This window comes from Opisthocomus hoazin, chromosome 4 (assembly GCF_030867145.1).
Source record: "Opisthocomus hoazin isolate bOpiHoa1 chromosome 4, bOpiHoa1.hap1, whole genome shotgun sequence".
Lineage (NCBI taxonomy): Eukaryota > Metazoa > Chordata > Aves > Opisthocomiformes > Opisthocomidae > Opisthocomus > Opisthocomus hoazin.
The window spans coordinates 82143230-82155718 of record NC_134417.1 but is presented as its reverse complement, the minus strand read 5'-3'; the positions used below and the strand labels follow the sequence as shown (position 1 = coordinate 82155718).

The window sequence follows — 12489 nt, the reverse complement described above, 5'->3', positions numbered from 1 at the left end:
GACAACGTTATGAACCAAATCAACTCCTGGAAATTTGGCCCAATATTTGTAAAAAAAAAAAGGGGTGGGGTGGGGTTGATTCAAGCTCCTTATGAAGCCTACGACAAAACTTCCACTGAGTTCAGCCCTTTATATAAATATGCATGTACGTTAATATATGCGTTGCTGGAGCAGATATTGGCACATTAATGCATAGTACTAGAGTGTCTGTGTTTAAGTATATAAACAGAAATTGAATATAAACATATGCATTCATAGCTTTGAAGTTCCACTAGTAACAAAACAGCATAGAGAAATTATTCGCATTTTTACATGATGATTTCTGTTTAAGTCAGATACTGAACTGCTACTGATACTTAACTTACAAGGCATTCAACAGATGGGTAGTCTAGACTGATAACTTCTGTGCTATGCAAGTGTATTTTTAAATCTCCTTTAACGTTGAACTCTGATGCTGTGCTGTAGGGATGAAATAAAGCACTTTCCTGAGTGTGCAATTTTAACTTCCTTGTTTTCTTTCTGAAACTCTAATTGGCAGTGATCCACTACTGATAGTGCCAGTTAGCACAAAAATTACCATCAAGGTCAATCTGCACTGACAACAACATGACCATCCATGTGAGGACGACCTATATAGGATGAAGGCCCCATAAGCGATAGGGCCCAGTGCTCCTGAAAAAGAAAGATTCCCACGTGACAGCGCAGGATCAGGCTCCTACAATTTTCATCTCAGTTCTGTACTCAATTTTTCTCTCCTTTCTAGTGGAAACAAGAAAGGAAATTGTGCTTTTGCTCCCAAACTCTCACCAATCTTGATGCATGCATATTTTCTGTAATATTACCTACCCAACGAAAATTAAATCTATAACCTTAGCGTACATAATGGATGAAAGTGAACATTATACAAGTGAATACAGAAAATATCTTTTCTAGTTCTTTTTACTGTTTTGGAAAATGAACGCAATAAAATGATTTCCCTTTAGAAATACCGCTGCTTACTATCTGTGCAATTTTAAACTATATTACTCAGGTAGCATTTGTTTGTGTGGTCCAATTGCTTGCCCTGAGAAACCTTCATTTGTTCAAAGTATGAACTTATTCTAGATTTAAAATGGTAAAAGCAAACTAATGTAAAAACATAATGAAATCACCTTCAAATCTGCTTACGTTCTCACTTTTCATACAATCCCCCACCATAAAAACAATCCCCCAAATTTCTCTGAGATTATTCCAGCAAATCCAATGCCCATCAAATCCTAAAAACATACTCCACCTGCTAGTGAAACTATCACAGTAATTGTCTGGGCTTTTATCTAATGAATATGCATTAAAGCAGTCAAAACAAATTTCTAAATCTACATTACCGAGGAAAGTTTCTGAAACAAGCTGTTGCAGAGAAATTTATGTAATATGTTGTCAACATTCGGCAGAGACAAGCTGTCTGCTAGAGAGGGCTGATGGAAACCAGTTTCCTATGTTCGGCCGGCGAGCAGTACGGCTGTTACCCTTCAGCCACGCTTTTGGCCACAGATGCGCTGACAGCATCCCATCTCGTTGTGCCTTCAGCGTGCCTGCCCACCTGTGCTTCACCTCCGCGCAAAGCTTGTGCTGACGATCACCGAGAAGTCTCTTTTTGCCACGTGGGTTTCAGTGAGTCATCATCCTCTCTGCTACAACGCGCAAACTCACTGATACCTGCTGGAGCATGGCGAAACGACAGATGGGAAGCCAGGGGATTGTCTGTCTGGGGTCTGTGCACGGCTGCACCTGCAGACAGGTATGTGCCCGACGCCAGCATTTCCAACAACATAGTATGGGACAAACCAACAAAAGGAAAATTGTTTGAAACCAAGATTAACAAGATTAACAAACGACTCTTTTCATCCAACTGCCTGCACACAATGCACACATTGCTTTTGCTATAATGGCCATTATTTTTGCTATAAAGGCTGAGAATAGCAGTCTCAGCCCATTACCTTTACTTTTTGCTGTCTCCCATTTCTGTCTAAACAGCAGAGTACCCAACTTTTCATGCCAGCATCACAGAAACATTTCTTCAACTCAGGAAGTGGTAGGAAGATCAGTTTAGATGTGCTAAGACAGAATGAGCCCTAACAAATATGTGTTGGCAAGTAAGTGCATTATAAACTTTTTATCACATATAGAAAATTTTTTAGGAAAAGAACAGTAACTTCTTATTCAGTTTCTGATTACACAAAAAAAATAAGCACCTGTGTATTTGTATGCTGATCTTGTTACCTATTATTTACTGCTTTTCTGAGCAACAATCAAATGACTGAACAAGTGATTTTGCTGAACCAAGGTCATACCTTACCCCAAAGACCTTTGATGATATATTGGTGCCTTCCAGCCACCAATCTCCTATCTTCTTCCATTTTTATAATTTGTATGAAAAACAGCTGCTTCAGTAGGTGAGAACACACATCAGGGGATTACGCTAACAACAAGAATGGGAGGGAAGAGATAGGTGTTATGGTAAAGAAAGAAACAAATTCAAACAGTGTAAATATGTGATAAACACACGGCTCTTCAGTGTTACATACGCTATGTTTTGTTGGAAGAGTGGCTTTTTAGAGCCTTTGCGGCTATCTTTTTAAACATTAATACAATAGACAGAGAGCTTCTGTAGTGTATAATTCATACACATACACACATTAAAACAGCATTCTACAAGACTGAAACAATGTGTAACTTGTTGCTTCTTGCTTTAATTTAATTTTGGAAACTCTTGATGAGGGCTTAGAGTTTTTTAAGGCAAAATTAAAGTAATAATGTATAAGGAAAACATTTTTTAATTGTTTTTAGTTTTTAGAATTACTTTCCTAGACTCAGAAACCAGGGCTTTTTTTTTTTTTCATCTTAGAATTGTCTGCCACATTTTAGTCAAAGAATTCTCTTATAGTTAAAGAGTACAGTCAGTTTACAATGGTTTTAGCCAACGTGGAATAGTCTCCTATCTTCCAAGCAGCACGTGCATACACAAAATTGATGAACTACAGGCAAGGCACAAATGCAGGCACTGCTTCTAAGATTTTTAATGGAAATAAAAGTTATTAAAAGTAGGTAATATTTAATCTTACTGAAATTAAGTGTTTAATCTAAAAGGAGCAATCTCATTTCAAACAAACAAACAAAACTGTAACAGTTTCAACCAACTCCATAAGCAAATTTTCTTAGCTTTTGAAAGACACAATGCATGTTATAAAAATATAGTTATTCTACAGATTTGTCAGTAATGTGCTACTAATATTGAACAAAGACTTGCCTTTTAAATCTAAACTTGGATACATAGAAACCTTGCCCTCAGCATGTATAACAAGCCATTCTGGGAGAAATTAAAAGCCCTCCAGGAACTGAAGAGCAAATGCGATTTAACACCAAGGAAGAATCTGATCCCCATGCATTTGTTTACATACAAAATAGATAAATAAATAAAAAGCCTTCTTCTTCCAAACACCACCAGGCAGAACTGCTTTGCAAAGCGATGTAGCAGGCTGCCTTGCTCCTGCCTGTGAGCACCGACTGCCGGCGTGCGGTGTGGCACACCGCCCGCCTGGGGATGAGCAGCGCTCCCAGGGACCTGCCATGTCACACCGGTATTTTGCAGCGACAAACCCAAGTGATGTGATGCAACTACGGACATGACACAGCTACAGAAAAATAGGTACAAACTAGAAACAGGTTCATTTGATACTTGAAACTGGAGCGACAGCCTCCTGAATTCTTACCTCTTGCTAATTAATTCTGCAACGGATTTATGAACTGCTCTGACTCAGTTTCCCTCTCTGTAAACTGGGGGGATGTGGCCTTTCTGTCTGTGAGAGTTAATCACAACTTTTCATAAATACTTTGAGCATGCACCTAGTATGATCATGCTCACAAATTTTTATTAATTCTGGGCAGTAAGAGTCCTTGCTGGCTAGGATGAGTTGGAATTATCTGAAGAGAAAGATGATCTTAGTCACTGGCAGGGAAAAATAGTCCAACAGGCCTTACATGATAAAAGTATAAATTTAATAAGGAATTCACTGGTAGCCTTCAGGAAAATCTGCCAAAACTTCTTTGTCTATGGTTTCTTACCCCATTTAAGCAGAACATATCACCTGCTTAAAAATGTGCCTGGGCTAACCAATCTATAAAGCAGTGTTCTGTTAAACTATGTCTATCACAAACCACACCTCTCAACTGCAAAAGGCTACGTCATTTCTGACTAATGAAAACCAGCGTACATTTTTAAAAATCGCTGCTTTTTTTTGGATGCCTAATAACCATCTTCTGGTAACTGGTACTGTTAGTACCCTACTGCCTGTTTTCAACCTTACAGTTTACACCTTGTGCTATAACATGCAAAGACTCATAAATTCTCCATTTTTTTTTTAAACACAATGAGCTCAGAGCAGAAGTCTCATTTAAAAAGTATTACTGGCAGAGTACAAGTTCACCTAGAAAGACTAGCTTTTGACTCGTTCTGGCAGAACTGAAATGCTTCACATTTATGCTTGAATACTGCCTATTCCCTCTTCTTCCTGTGTACGAAATCTAAACGGTTTGCACAGTGACACTTTTTTCTTTAAAAAAAAAAAAAAAATCATCAAATGACTTGTGCTCATGGATTTCAGCTGAAGGCACCAAAAGTGCTCCTTTGGGCATAGCACCAGGTAAAGCAAACCTCTGTCATACAGCTGTAAAAACTGGTCATTATAAATGTGAACTGAAAAGGAGTCAAATATCTTGATTTTAGAGACAACAGATTTTACAGACACACATCAGATGTTTTAGCATAAATAAACAATAAACACAGATCAATCAATAATTTGCAGCTGAAGGAGACCTGCTGCCAGTGATATGAGAGAACATTCCCTTTCTGTACTGTTTCTTTTAAACTCCCAAATCCACGAGCAGCAAGAGCAGAGCTCCAATTTAATTACTGTCTGCGCTGCTCAACAATGGAGGCAACACAGACCACTGCGGCTCTGCCCCTCGCCTCCCAGAATCACCGTTCATACAGGCACGTAAATAGCAATTCATGATTGGCAGAAGGAAGGGAGGTAACAAGCTGGAAGTCAGCTAACGAAAGTTAATTATTTCATTTAAATCTTGTTCAAGAATCCAGCAGCATTTTGCGCGGCCGTTTGTGGCAGGGCTGCTGGCATGGAGCACAAGCTCAGGGGTGGCTTCTGCTCCCAGTTATGTCAGTTCTTCCGTAACATTCCGCTGGAGAAAGATCAGCACACAAAGAAACTTGAGACCAAATCCATCTTTTTGGTAAAGGTTCGGGGTTTCCTGACGTGACTATTACAGGTTCCTGCATAAGCATCTGTTTTCACCATTCTGAATTGCGTAGCTACTCAGAAAACACATCTGCAAAAACGGAATACAGAAATACCCTGAAAAATCTGTCTTCTAAGAAGTTTCTTTCATTTATTTATTTCTCCCTCTAAAAAAAACCCCTTATAATCTGTGTGCAGTTGTGCCTCTAATTTGTTTGTAAGACTGTATTACATAGAGGAAGATCATACCCAAATGCTGTAACAATGTTTATATACACATTTTTAAATTACAAATTCATACAGCATGGATGGATGTATATAAATACATAAATGAAACAAATGTGTTTTATTTTTACGTATCTGAACAAAATCCTGCAATGTAACATAAAAATTAATCCCTGATATTTTTTTGGACTCTACAGGCTTTAAAACCCTTTGTCTAATATAACTTGGAGTTCATCATAGTCATTCTTCTAATATAGCTAGACAGCTGAAGCAAAAGTTTGCATTTCATTCAGAAATGTATATATGTACATTATATATGTACATAACTATATATGTACCTATATGTGTAGGCACAGACGCACACGTATAGAGCAGCACAGTTCTGCCACCCTTACTCATACTGTGAAGTTTAAATTTCAATTTTATTGAGTAGGGGCACCAGTACCAGGTCCTACACAAAGATAATATATTATTGGAGTTGGCTTGATAGCCATCATTCCACATTTGTTAAACCCTGCTGTTTAAGGAACAAATAGCCATTTCACAGTCTCTGAGAAATGGTAAGAAGAGGGTAAATGCATAAAATTAGTTGTCTGTAAATCTCTTTCTATGGAGACGGAGTTAAAATATCTGTCAAATTCTCCTTCTTTCTTCCCACACTTCCCAGCAGCTTTGACTCTTCACACTGATGTTTCATTAGCAGTTAGAGAAAGGTGACTCTGCTAATAATTTTGAGCACCATTTCACTTATAAGGAACAAAGATGATGTAAAAATGAGGAAAAAATATCACACTTCATCATGAAGTATCTTGCTGAGATCTACTTCTTGCTCACTCCTCAGTCCTGAATCACAAACAAAATGCCAGGAGCACGTACTGCAGGTTTCAGAAACAGCACTCGCAAGTGGCACAACTCCAGAATTGGACGCAATAGCTGGTGCAGCGTTGGGACCAAACCCTATCCCAGCAGGAACACCTTCACAATCACAGGCTACGGTTTGCAGGGGTAATCCCCTACTACACAATATTCATCAGATGATGACGAACTAACAGTCATGCTCATAACTGTGTTTTTTTCTACTTAACAAAAATCATCATGGGTTCGTCAAGTTCGTTTTCACCCTGTTATCCCACCTTTTTTTTCTTTTTCCAAGGGAATGAGAAAGGGGGAGGTGCATCAATTTTTCTTGCTATTCTCCTAACCTCACTACAGCACCAAAGACGGGGAATCGGCCTCAATTTTTGGTCTATTTTTACATACATCATGCAGGGCGTTGAGTGGGAACAGAGAGGAAGGCGACTTAAAGCCGTCAGGAACCTTCCAAAGAAATGCGCCTGCCTCCCCTGCCGCCGTGTTCCCAGTTTCGGGAGGCCCACGGGCGAGGGATGCGCATTGCCACCGCTGCGAAGCCGAGCAGAAAGCTGAGCCGCGCTGCAGCTTCAGCTGTGAGAATAGAGGACGGTGCAAAAAGCCTCCCAGTGAACAGGAGCGAATAAACCACCTACAAATCACCTTTCCTTGTAATCCAAGTCAGTCAGGACTCAGATAATTTCCTGAAAAAGTGAATTCATATCTCATGTTAAAAAACCCCAAATGCTTCTTAATGTATCCTTCCTAAAGCCAAAACCTACACTCACTGAAGTGAGCGGCAACTTTTTAGTGTTAGTCTCAGCTGAGCTAATCAAATACCCCTACTCCCTACACATACATTAGTTTTGGTTTTTCACACCTTGAATGAATGAATTCCCCAAGCCAGCTACATACTGTCTCAACAGAAAATGTCCTTCCACACCATTAAACATGCTGAAATGCTGTTTCCTAATAGGCCTCTGTCTTTGTAAATAAAAAAACGAGGAATAGATCAGAGGAGCCTATTTAACTTTCTTTATAATCTTTTCTTCTTTAATATAATTTTACTGTGTTCTTTCTTATGCTTATCTCCAAACTGAACAATATAAATCTTCACAATTTTTTTCTACTGAAATTTTACACATCTCTAATCCCTTTTCCCTTATGCCTCTGAATACTCATTATTTCTAGTACACATCTGGGAGCTAGAACAGTCAGAATGAAACAGAATATACTCGGTGAGAATACACCTTTCATTCGTTAACGACACCGTAATATCTTCAATATTAGCCATCCTCTTCACGCACTCTGACCTGCTCTGTGCTTCCCTTGTTAGCATGCTTTACTTCGCAGAGATTTTCATTAAACCATCCATGGCGATGTCCCAGTCCTTAGTCTGGAGCCGGTACTGTTAATTCAGGGCCCAAAAAAACATCGTATTTTAAACCCGTTGTAAGAAGTAAGAAATTCCAGACTGACTGAACGACAATACATCATTCATGTAATGGTTTCTGTTAAAGCATTAAATTTGGTTATTTTCTGACTCGGGGTGGGGGGGGATTGCCTATTAGTATGGGCTGACAAGCTGCTTCCACCAGTTAACAAAGCAGTCTTTCTAATATATTAAATATCACAATACGTCGTTAAACTCCTCTGGGTTGGTGGCTTTGTTTCGAATTTATACAGAGGGGAACAAAGGTCAGCTAGAGCAGAAAGGTAAGCATTTCATTTTACTATTGGAACTTAGACAATTTGCAGGCAGAACGAGCCGTTTTACGCAGAAAACGTCAAGTTCATCACCGATGCCTTCAGAATGATTTATCTACTGATGCATATCAGCATTTTTTGTCTGGATAACTAATAGTTTACACAGAAAAAACGGTAAACTGCCTGAAAGGTTGTAGAGATAGTTAGCTGTGAACACAGGGATCAATTCAGGTTCATTACTACTCACAAGACCTATACAATATTGGACAGCAGTAATTCAAAAGTAGTACAATTAACAGAGATCTGACAGACATTCTGATGTTCGCTTTTTTAATGCAACTTGCTAACGTAAGGGGCATGAAAGGAACTACGAAAACAGTTTGCACAGACCTGTACTAGCTTTGATATTTCAGCAGGCAAATTCATCTCACCTTTAATTTTTAGTGTGGTTTCCATTTCTAGGGTATCGCTTCAGAAAGGGCTGCCGTTAAGTATTTTATAAACTCCATTAATATCACTTAAACTGGACTTTATAAGCAAAGCTCTCACCTTATGGGAGAATTTCTCTACCCAAAAAGGAGAAGCTACAAAATTTTAATCAATATGAAGCAATTTCCAATAGTATGATACTTGGCCACTAGCTTTACATGCCTCTGCATCGCCACTGAAGAAAGCAAAACATCTGACAATTTCTGTGTTTGAAAAGGTAGAAATGGCTATGCATGTCACTGCTCATGTAAGATACGGTCAATATTTATATTACTGCTTTTTCTACTTACATACTTAATACTTTGAGGTACAGTTAAAATATTTTGTTCTCTCTCAAAGTAAAATGCACCATTTTATTGTCCTCACGCTTAACGTGCTGTTGCTAGGAGGATACAACCCTGCTACAACCTAATCATCTGCTATTTAGATATGGACTCATGAATCCCATATTTTTATTCTAAATTTAAGATCAGTCATCTTAGCTAATGCTCTTTTTGCTATCTGAAATTGCTGTCATTATACGGATCACTAGAAATTGGAGGTAATAGTAAAAAAGAAAAGAAAAAAGAAAGGTACCAAATTAGTTGATGGATAAAGGTTTAATCAATTTAATTTTATCACAAAATCAAGTCCCTTCCTCTTGAGCTGTCAGGGGACGAGATAAGCGGAACACATCTTGAAGCACGATGCAATCCTGTTGTGGGGAAGGAGTTGTGTCCCTGAACCTCGCCAAGATGAAACACGCTCATTTATTACTTTGGCATTGCAGGATGATGAAGAACCAACCTGGTTTCCTCCCTCCGTCCTCAGCACAATCTTTCTATTTCATTAATTTTTCATGGAGTTTCATTTCACAATCATTTTGTCTCTCACCCGCTTGCTGCCCTTATTTAGTTTATCCTGTCAACTTTTATTTCGCGTCCTGTTGTATCAGCAGCGACCTCGGCCATGGCTTGCTACCACATGAGGGATACCTGATTCCCTCCTGTTTCCAGTAATTAACTTTAATCGCTAGCTCTATAAAATGGCATTACAAATGAGGTGCCTTATTTGTTGTCCTATACAGGAAAATAATTCAGAAGGGGCATATCTCCACTCACCCTTTTCATACTTTCTGTACGTTGATTCTTAAGATGTTGCCAAAGGCTGCTGAAGTGTGGCCTTTTTAGCATTAGCAGTAAATGGCAACTCTGCTTTTGTTTGGTCTAGTTTTAATCATTTATCTCAGAAAACAAGCCGTCTTTTCAAAATCTATACCACAGGCTATGAAATCTGCACAAACCGTGCTGGGGCCGCTGTGCTGAATTCTGCCATATTCCAGTGCCCTGGAGAAAACATAACAAGAACCCACAAACCCAGCAACTTCCTATAAAGCCCTAAAAATTTAAATGCTATTTCTCTAAATCATTAGGCACAGTTTTCTAACCTCCAGTCCTTTTATACACACAGATAAAAAAAAAAAGACGACAAAAAACCCCCCCAAAAAAAAATCAGAGAGAGAGAAATATAAAATACCTATTACTGCTTTTACATTAAACTAATATGCAGATAATATGACAGGCATCTGCGTTTATTTTTCATTAGGTCTTTGAGAAATTAAGATATTTACTTCCCACTGGGAGTTAACATACTTATTTTCTAAATGGCAATGAAACTATTCCTACTTCTTCTAATTTAACAAATGGCTATGAATATCCACATTTTAGCTTTTTAACACACTTTCTGCATGTAGTGTAAAACTGAATGAAATCACTGTGCAAATACACGCTTGCAATGTGATATTCATTGCATGGACGTTTAATGCTAAGTCTTCAAGATAGGATCTTTATACTGAAAGGGCTGCTGGATTTCATAAGCATAAAATAAGATGCATGCAAATTAATTACTGGATGATGTTATTGTACACTGGAATCACACAGCGTCCTACACTCTTCGGTGCCCATTTTGCATATACGGAAATTCTGTCTCTCTGTGCCTCATGCAGCACATGTTTTTTATTGTTTTTTCGCCTAAAAGCACAGAGAAATTCAGCTATTCAGAGAACGTTGTCTGCTTTCCTTGCTTGAACTTGCTTTCTGCCCCCGGGAAACTCCTAAAACAGAGCATCCACGTCTAGAAGAAATAGAGCAAAGTGCTATACCCAGACACACTAATTTATAATTCACACTAACCAGGAAAAAAATATGACTGAAAACACGGAAAATAAATCAGAAGGGGAAAAAACAACACTATTAAATAATGATATCTGCTTCTACTGCTACGCATTCCTAGATACTCTATTAGGTGAACTCTCAACCTGGTTTTAAGCACAGTTCATGTGTAACGTGTAATAAAACATATTAAGTTATACAAATAATTTGTTGAGTCCACCTCCTAAAGAAGCAGGAATAGGATAGAAAATTTCATGTCCTTACTCTGATTAATACTCAATTTATATTGAAGACTAGACTGAATTTCTTTGTCTACGTGTGTCCATCGGTAAGTGCGTGTGTGTATGTGTAAACTCATGTGTGTAGCTACACACTTTAAAGCGTCTACTAGAAGTATTCTTGCTATAAAGAACAAAATATGTGCCGGAGAATAGTTAAAGGCAAGTGTCTTTGGTGTAACTCTCTACAAAGATTTTTCACAATACTGAATAGATGAAACCTGCAAAATAGCGGAGCCCATATTAATTCTCATAAAGACATAGTAATTTATGAGCTTAATAAACGTTTTCTTGACTAGTCTCCAGGATAGTCAGTTTGTTAAACAACACCTTTGCATTAGATGCCATCAAAAAAGACACAGAAATATACGATCAGTAAATAAACTAGTGTAACAGTAAAATCCAACAGGTTTTACGCCAGGCATGCCTGAAGTTACAGGCTTTTTTTGCCAGCATAAATTTACAGGAATGTGTATTTTTATGACTATATACTGTGATTACATAGAAAAGAAAATCAAAATCATATGAACACAAGCATTGTTCCGTGTAACTAGTATACTAACCAACTACATTATTTTCAAAGTGGTGATGGTAGCACGTTTGGAGGAATAAAAAGACGAACTCTTCAAGTGCACATTCTTATTAATATTGGTCAGTCAAGCACTTTCTAGAATGCCACCAACCTCCAGCCGTGTATTCTGCAAATAGCTGTCATCTACCAAGTTACTGCTTAGCAAGTTTTGGTGGGTTTTAAGACATTTGTCTTCCACCTTATTTTGGCAAAACACAGAGTAACAAAGGATACATCAGAAAAGTCTTACTGAAAGACCCTCACTTTTGTCTGCTTCTTAGAAACAAAATGAACACCTATAATTTACCTTTAAAACAAAGCTCCTTTTCTCCGTTGCACAGACTGATGGGTTACTCCTTTCTCTTGGCCAAGCACAGGATAGCTCAGGCTAGGCTAAGTTTGTAATTCCCTAGAAAAGTAGTTTTGCTAGAACAAATACAACATTAAGAAGTCTGCAGAGCACAACTTAAGTACAAGCAGATCTAAAGAGACTGAGTGCAGGAGCTCTCCCTTTGCTTAGTATTTTAAAACGTATTCTGTAACGGAGAGTGAAACACAGCCTTTATGGCCAGGTGTAACAGCACGCTGCAGATCCAGAGTAACAAGTCAAGGTTACACATCTACTGGGAGCCCTGATACTTCTGCACGTCTGTCGGTTTCACTTGTGCGCAGGTCACTACTGGTTACTACGATTCTGAGTAAAGTTCAGACATGAAAGTTCAGACAGTGACGATCCAGCCATACAGCCTAGCATCTGTCATTTGACCAGTTTTTACCAGTTACTCTACAAAACACGCTTTGACACCTTTCTGAAAAGTTATCAAATACGGTGCTTATTGGCTTTAACATAATCAGTAACTGAAAGACACTTGGCTAATGGCGCCTCCAAATTCGGATTTCTAGAATCAAAAGAAGAAGAGATAAGATAC

At 38.4% G+C, this 12489-nt stretch overlaps 1 protein-coding gene across 1 annotated transcript in view; it reads right to left on the bottom strand.

Annotated features, from left to right (window-relative positions):
* The window catches only part of ADARB2 (adenosine deaminase RNA specific B2 (inactive)), a 328225-nt gene that overhangs the window by 314537 nt on the left and 1199 nt on the right, over window positions 1-12489 (bottom strand). The window lies entirely within an intron of this gene.